This window comes from Mirounga angustirostris, unplaced genomic scaffold, assembly GCF_029215605.1.
Source record: "Mirounga angustirostris isolate CCGP_5_RB_7025 unplaced genomic scaffold, mMirAng1.0.hap1 SCAF_6, whole genome shotgun sequence".
Taxonomy (NCBI): domain Eukaryota; kingdom Metazoa; phylum Chordata; class Mammalia; order Carnivora; family Phocidae; genus Mirounga; species Mirounga angustirostris.
This window is the reverse complement of record NW_026991714.1, coordinates 50,448,218-50,456,270: the sequence shown is the minus strand read 5'-3', so window position 1 is coordinate 50,456,270 and position 8,053 is coordinate 50,448,218.

Sequence of the window (8,053 nt, the reverse complement as noted above, 5' to 3'; positions counted from 1 at the left end):
AGGGTCAGAGGGAGAAGCAGACCCCCCTGCTGAGCAGGGAGCCCGATGCGGGACTCGATCCCGGGACTCCAGGATCATGACCTGAGCCGAAGGCAGTCGCTTAACCAACTGAGCCACCTAGGCGCCCCTAGATGCAGTACTTTCTATGTGACAGACAGAGGATTAGGATATATGATGCAAAACAGAATAAGACAAAGTGCTTTATCAGCCTGATCTTCTCAAGAGACACATGAACAAGTAACTTAAACACTTTGGCATAAGTGCAGTAGTGGGGGTGTGCAAGGGAACAAAGAAGCACAAAAGAACAGTGCCTGCCTCATATAGGTGGTAGGAAGAGGCTTTTGGAGAAGATAGAGTCTGAGTTGGATGGGTGAAGAAGAAGGTAGAGGAATAGAGGGGGATAGGAAGGGGAAAACCATGACCTTGAGACCTAATAGCAGTAGCAAAGGTGCACAGCATAAAACACTGTGTGCTTTGCTCTACACAATTTTTCTCATTAGAGGAAAACCTATTTTGCTGTTCCTGTCTCCAGATGAAGGTCCACATCCATGTGAATTAGAAATTTGCCTCTCTATGGGATGATAGGAAGAACTAATGAAATAGAGCAATCAACAACCCACCATTCACTGTCCTGAGTTGCTCCTGTTTTTCCACCTGGAAGATTTGGCTGCTGATAATCTCCAGAAAATGGAAACACCATGGATGTCCATCATCTGCCTGCACAATGAATTGCAATTAATATAAACCAAACATGGTGATTTATCACAAACTCCCCGTACTTGCTGATAGTATCTTTTTGTTTTTAATATTCATAACCCATCAGTGAAACTAAAGTCAGTAGTTGGCTGGAGACTACAATGGAAAGAAACTCTGTCATTGTCCCTCCAGCTGTGGTCAAGTGTTCTTGACTATGGTTCTTCTCTAGGGTGAGTGGGGAGCAGAGCAGTTTGAATGGAGAAGCTTGGTCTGGGAAAAGACTGCACCTTATCTCTGGGTTAATTTGCTTAATCCTTAACTGTCCTTGAGGCCATTCTTAGCAGTTGGCCAAGGCCAAAGTCTTAACTGCCTGTAGGGAGAATTGGAGGAAAGTCATCCCTTTGCAGCCTGAGCAGCATTAGCCTTTCTCTAGACAAGGGACAAGGTGGAATTAGAAATATTATACTCCTCTTCTTCCTCCTCGACTAATCCCATCTCCTATCTTTTTTCTGTTTGTCTTTTTTCCCTACCCATCTTGTTGGTCTTGGGTCTAGACACAAGGCTGGTCAGAGAAAGTACCCATGCTGGGGATTTTTTTTGGGGGGGGGGGTGATTTTTTCACCCTCTTAGCTTCCCAGAACTACCAGAAATTCTGGAAGTACACCAATTCAATTGAGTTCAGGAACTTGACTCATCTGGAGTCTTTTGAAAGTAGCTGAGGTTCAGACAGTTAAGCCACGCTTTGAGAGAGCAGAATTGCTGCACTGAGTCGGAGTTGGGAAACTTCCAGTGATTTACAGCTATCATGACACTTTGAAGATCTTGTCATCTCTGTGCCAATGCTGGATAAGTAGCAGAGACATTTCACAGTTAGCCTCTTATCAGAGATGGCACATGCATATCTTTCTGATTAAGGTGAACTCAGTTTTTTGAGTAAGCCAATGAAATGAACGCTTCAAAAGAACACACAAGCCCTGTGATAAATGGGCTGGTCACAGGAGGAAGGGTGGGTGACCAAAAAGGCAAGGGAGTTTGGGGAGGAGACTGCTTGCTGGGGAAGGATTAATTCAGTAAACTGGTCCTGTTACCAGGCTCTCCTGGACTTGTTTCTAAGGATTAGGGAGCTGCCAATAGAAATAGACCAAGTGGTTCTCATACAGACTCTGCATGAGGTTGGAAGTAGAGGGTGCCTCTGAGATTTAATATAAGGACGTGTGTGTGAGAGAGAGAGAGAGAGAGGGAGGGAGAGAGAGCATGAGTATAGGGTGGCATGGTAGGTTAAAGCTGACTACAACTTTCTTCCTTCCTCCCTTTGCCATTCTATTCTTCCCAACAAGAAGTGGAGCATATTTTACTTCCTCTTGGACTTTACCAATAGAACATGACAGAGATGGTGCTATGAGGCCAGACCTTAAAAGATCTATAGCTTTTTCTCTCACCTTTCCTGGAACTCAGCTACCATACTGTGAGGAATCCCAAGAAACCATGTGGTGAAACCAATTGGAGAGAAACCAAAGCCACCAGCCCCCAGCCCTAGCTGAACTCCCAGCCTACAGCCAGCACTCATATCCAGCCATTGGGAATGAGGCCATTTTTGATCATCCAGTCATCCTAGTGCCCCACCTGACATGTGAAACAGAAGAAATGCTCAATCAATTCATGGGATCACGAGAAATAATAAGTTGTTATTTTTTTAAGCCGCTATGTTTTGGGGTGCCTTGTTACACAGAAATAGATAATCAAACATGTGGAATTGCCACACTTCAGAGAGATGATTGACTTCCCTGGAATGCAGCTTAGTTAGGGGAGGGGGGTGGACAGCAACTGGAAGCAACAGCTGTGGTAAGACCTAAGCCAGCTGCCAGTGGGAAGGCACTCCCACAGGACAAACAGGGAAGGAGGAAAAGTAAGGGTCACTAAGGAAAGGCAGGTAGTCCTTATTCTGACATACGTGGGCAACATGCACCTGAGGAACTTCTAGAAAGATTTGGGGAGACCTTGATGGAAGTGAAGGTGAGACCTAGAGTTTACACAATAGTGAGTAGACTTGAACCAGAGAACCCCAGCCTATGCAGACTTTTGTTATTAGTCCATAACCTTGATGTCAGCTGGGTCCTCTCTTCTCCTTGAGATCTAGATGAGATTGGATCAAATCTCCAATTTCACATGCTATGAAAGGTCAAAAGGCTCCGCAGGATTACTGTGAATTTCGAAGGGGATTACTTTCTCCTCTTTCCCACTGGCTCCAAACTCTTGCTTCCTCCATTTATGGGTCATCTCACTGTCCCTTTTATGCTGTTTCTGTTTCACATAATATCAACCTAAACACAAAATTCAATTCACAAAATGTCAACCTAAGCATGAAATGTAAGCCTTCCCTTCGATGCCGCAATTTCTACTTATCAAAGCAATTTTTGTGATTAGTAGATTTTAATAAGGAGTTTGGGAATATAAAGGAGGATTTTAAATTGTAGCAGGACAAACTTGAAATTGAACCTGAGACTGTCCTCCTTAAAATGTCTTTGGGTGGGGCACCTGAGTGGCTCAGTTGGTTAAGCGACTGCTTTCGGCTCAGGTCATGATCCTGGAGTCCCTGGATCGAGTCCCGCATCGGGCTCCCTGCTCAGCAAGGAGCTTGATTCTCCCTCTGACCCTCCCCCCCCTCATGTGCTCTCTCTCTCTCATTCTCTCTGTCTCAAATAAATAAATAAAATCTTTAAAAAAAAAATGTCTTTGGGTGCCGGGCACGGGGGCTTCACAAGCACTGTCATTCCGAACACTGGCCGAGCCTCATTCTGTGTCATAGTTTCTTCCATCATCCATCTTTTGCCTGGAAACACAAATTCCTTTCATCTTCTCATGTAGAACAGTTATCTATTTCTGCTCAATGTCTCACTCTCTGTCCTAAGCTGCTTATCAGGGTATTTACTGAGTAAAGACGGTTGCCCTCCAAAGAGCAGCTATGATGTCAGTTGTTATAGTAATAACATTTCACTCTTCCACTTTATACCCTACTAAAATCACAGAGTTTCCTGCAAAGATGCCCAATGTTGGTCTCTTTCCTCCCCTCCCTCTCACTGTATGTGTGTGTGTGTGTGTGTGTATGTGTTGAGTGAGAGGAAAATCAAACATAATAAACCTGGACCAGACCAGACTCACTGCCTTTCCTCTTTTTCCTTCCTCTTGGAGGGTGGGGATAATGCCCCGTTAAGGGTCCTGTGGGGTGGTGCTTTCTTTGTAACCCCCCTACATTGCCCAGGTGAGGAGGGAAGAGTTTATGAATCTCTTTTCTGGGTTTCTTGGTACAGGGTCTCTCCCATCCCACATCAGCCTCCCCCCTAGACTAGGGACAGACAGGCAGAACAGCCTTGCAGGCTTTGCAAACTTGGGCATGGGGAAACAGCCTCTTCGGAGCAAACATGGCAACGTCCTGCCTTGACATGAAGAATCCCTTGTCATCGTGCTGAATTTTCCCTGACACCCTGGATGTGCACGACTTCAGGACATACCCTTCTGTGTGTGTGGGTGTTCTTACTTCTCCATGGGTAATGTGGGCTGAATCTCCAGCCTGGTTTTCTAGGACACCTTATCCAAACCAAATACAAATGATTTTGTGCTTGCAGAGCTGTGGAATGGGCTGATGAGACCTACTAGGGTCTTTTTGTGATGTCTAAACCCATCTGATGTGTATTAACTGGCAGCAACTCCTTCCTCCTTCCCGCACCCCCACCCCCACCATCTCCTCAGAACTTCCAGAGCAGTCTGTTCTCTGGCCTGGACAAAACTACTCCCTTGGAGGAGCCCTACATTTCCCCTAATTTGTCTCATTCATTCAACTGAATATGGGGCCTAACTGGGAACCCAGAGACTGTCAGGTTATCTCTGCTCCCTGAAAGTCAGACTGTGAGGAGCTTGAGCCTCTGTCTCCATCCTGAGCCTGATTCAGCACCAGCTCAACATTCTTTGTCTTACTGGTCTCCTTTGAGGAGGGCTTGACACTTAGAAAATTGCTGACAAAAATTATCTGTGCTCAGAACTTGTGAGGTTTTGTTTGTTTGTTTGTTTTTCTAAGTGACATGTCAGAGAAGGTGAGTATACAGTTTCATTGAGAAATTCATTCATTCATTCATTTTCATGGCATGACTCCATAGTAGATTCCATAGGAAGTCAAGTATGAATGAGCCATAGAATCTTGTGTTAAAAGAATTTACAGGGGTGCCTGAGTGGCTCAGTTGTTAAGCGTCTGCCTTCGGCTCAGGTCATGATCCCAGGGTCCTGGGATCAAGCTCCGCATCGGGCTCCCTACTTCGCGGGGAGCCTGCTTCTCTCTCTCCCACTCCCCCTGCTTGTGTTCCCTCTCTCGCTGTGTCTCTGTCAAATAAATAAATAAAAATCTTAAAAAAAAAAAAAAGAATTTACAATTCAGTAGGAAAAATAAGATAATCATACCTATCCAGTTTGGCAGGGTTGATGCCCTCTTGGAATGGGGAGCTCTAACGGGGTCAGAGCTGTATGGGTTATTCATGGCACCATCCTGTGGAATCCCATTCTCTCTCCCCTCCCAATTCTCCTAAGTCATGACCTGCAGCATTCCTGCAGGTCCATTCATGGCCCTCTCAGGCAATAGGGATGTTTTAGGCCCCTCATTAGGTCAAAAAACTCCCACGAATCTTTAATAGCCTGCTGATTTTGACTCTGTTTTCTCATCCATGGCCATTTCCTTAAAGAATTCTCAAGCTGCCCCCAGATTTAAATTTCAGTGTACATCATATTACTCTTTGCGTACTTCTTTCCAGTGCTACAATTTGCAGACATTTTCTCAGTCATTATGTGTCAAAACTGTTGATCTATAAACATAAAGTGTTTATAGTGGTGGAGATAAAGTGTACGTGGGATAAGCCACACCCACTGCAGGATGTGCTCAGCTCAAGGTTGCATGGTAGCACCCTTTCCCAGTGGCCAGCATTTGCAATGTGGTGCAGCAACACATGGTGGCCGAGGGTGCAGGCATCAGGCTGCCATGCTAGCTCTCGTGGGTTGGTTCTCGGGTCTGGGGAAAGAGAGCTCTATGTCTAGCATACTTCAATGGATTTTTTTTTTTCCTGAAAATATTTGAAAGAAAACAGCATTACAATGAGTCAACACTATAAGGGAAGGGAGATGACATTAAAATACATATACAAGGATAAGGTGTGACCCTAGAGTAAATAAAACACATAGGAAACTATTATTTTTGGCTCTGGTGATCAGGAGAGGCTTCCTGGAGAAGGCAGCCTTTGATATGGCATTATATTCTTTGCAATGAATAATGAGACTATTCACCATGGAATAAACACATTAACTCCAGGGGAATGAAATGTGATTAAGAGAGCAGAAGTATGGCCCTTCCTTATGGAGCTGCATTTGCTCACAATAAAATGTTACGAGCTTACAATTTCAGGAGTCATTGTGCTGGGTACTCACAGGAAGTGAGTCTGGCTGTTGCTTTTTTGTCTTTGTCTTCCCGAAATACAGGAACTATTTCCTATTCCTATTTATATGCTTAGAGCCCAGCACAGTACCTGGCAAATGGCTCAATAATAATTTGTCAGCTATTGGCTGAATGAGTGAATGTCCAATCACTCACCTGATAGAACTGTTTTGGTTCTGACAGGCCCCATGTCTACGTTCAAGCATTTATCTGTCAAATGTGAAGTGTCTATACTTAACATTCCAGTGCTTTTGCTTTTATAGTTCAACACTCTGAAAAGTATTATACACGAGGGCAGTGTTCCGCTTTATTTAACAAATTATAAAGTAGATAAATAGGTATGTCAAAAAGATGTTTAGGATTTCTTTTAATACGTTAGGACAGTGGTTCTTTTTTTTTTTTTTTTTTAAGATTTTATTTATTTATTTGAGACAGAGAGAATGAGAGAGAGCGAACACACAAGAGGGGGGAGGGTCAGAGGGAGAAGCAGACTCCCCGCCGAGCAGGGAGCCCGATGCGGGACCCGATCCAGGGACTCCAGGATCACGACCTGAGCCAAAGGCAGTCGCTTAACCAACTGAGCCACCCAGGCGCCCAGGATAGTGGTTCTTAATGAGGTTAATGGAACACTGCCAGTCTGACTGCCTCAGAATTATCCAGGAAACATCAAGCAATTCAGATTTCAGGACCTTCCGTCTGTATTTTTGAAAATTTCTTCAGATGATCCTGATATATTGCCAGGTTTGAGAACCACTGCCTTAATCTTTAAAATAAGGTTATAATTTCAAAAATCCTAGCTGTTGGCGTTTTTCAGAAATGGATCACTTAGTAGAGGCCCATTGAGAGTCCACACAGGCAGCTTTGGGAAGGGAAGAATGGTCTCTCTGTAGGCATTCACCTAGTGCTCTTCTGCTCTTCTCCCAACAATATACTTGTTGTGTCTTCAAAGTCTCTTTCTCTGAATGCAAATAGGTACCCATTTATCTTGGGATTTTGAGATAGCACTCATTTTTAAAAAAATTTTTATTTGAGAGAGAGAGAGTGAGAACGAGCAGGGGGAGTGGGAGAGGGAGAAGCAGGCTCCCTGCCGAGCAGGGAGCCCGATGAGGAGCTCAATCCCAGGACTCCGGGACTATGACCTGAGTTTGAAGGCAGACGCTTAACTGACTGAGCCACTCAGGTGCCCTGAGACAGCACTCATTTCAAATAACCTTCCTTGTTATTCTCATGAGGAGAGGGAGACTACTGGCATCCATACTTTTGAGATGTAGTTCCATGGTCACAGAGATCATCAGACCTAGAGCTGGTGAGGGGAGCCTGAGGTCATGTCAGTGTCACCACACCTTGCTTTGTCTCTTCAGGGGCTCTGGCCCTGGAGCTCTGTGCACATCTCTAGTCCTCACAACAATCCTGCAAAGGAACCGGTCTCTGGAGGCTTCCATTTTGTGGATGGAGTGTTCCAAGAGCTGATCATCTTTAGGACATTGCTGCCATTCAAATCCTATTGCCCACCCTGGCAAAGACTTCTGGGTGTTCACTAAACCCCGTTGCCTTTTCCTCAGGGACACACAGCTACACTACATTTCCCAGCATTCCTTGCAGTTAGGTGTGACCCTGTGACTGAGTTCTGGCTAACAGAATATGGGTCCACTTCTGAGCTTAGTCCATTAAGAATCCCGGTATAATCCTTTGGGCCCCTTTTCTTTTCCCATCTGCAGGCTGAATGCAGCAGACAGACAAGCTCTAGAAGATTCAGAAAAAGCCCTGAATGATTGTATGAATCCTCATCAGAGAGTCCTATGGGAGCAATAAACTTTTCCTGAGTTACAACACTGAGGTTTTGGGGAGACTTGTTACAGCAGTGACCCTCCCCTGACTAATACAGCT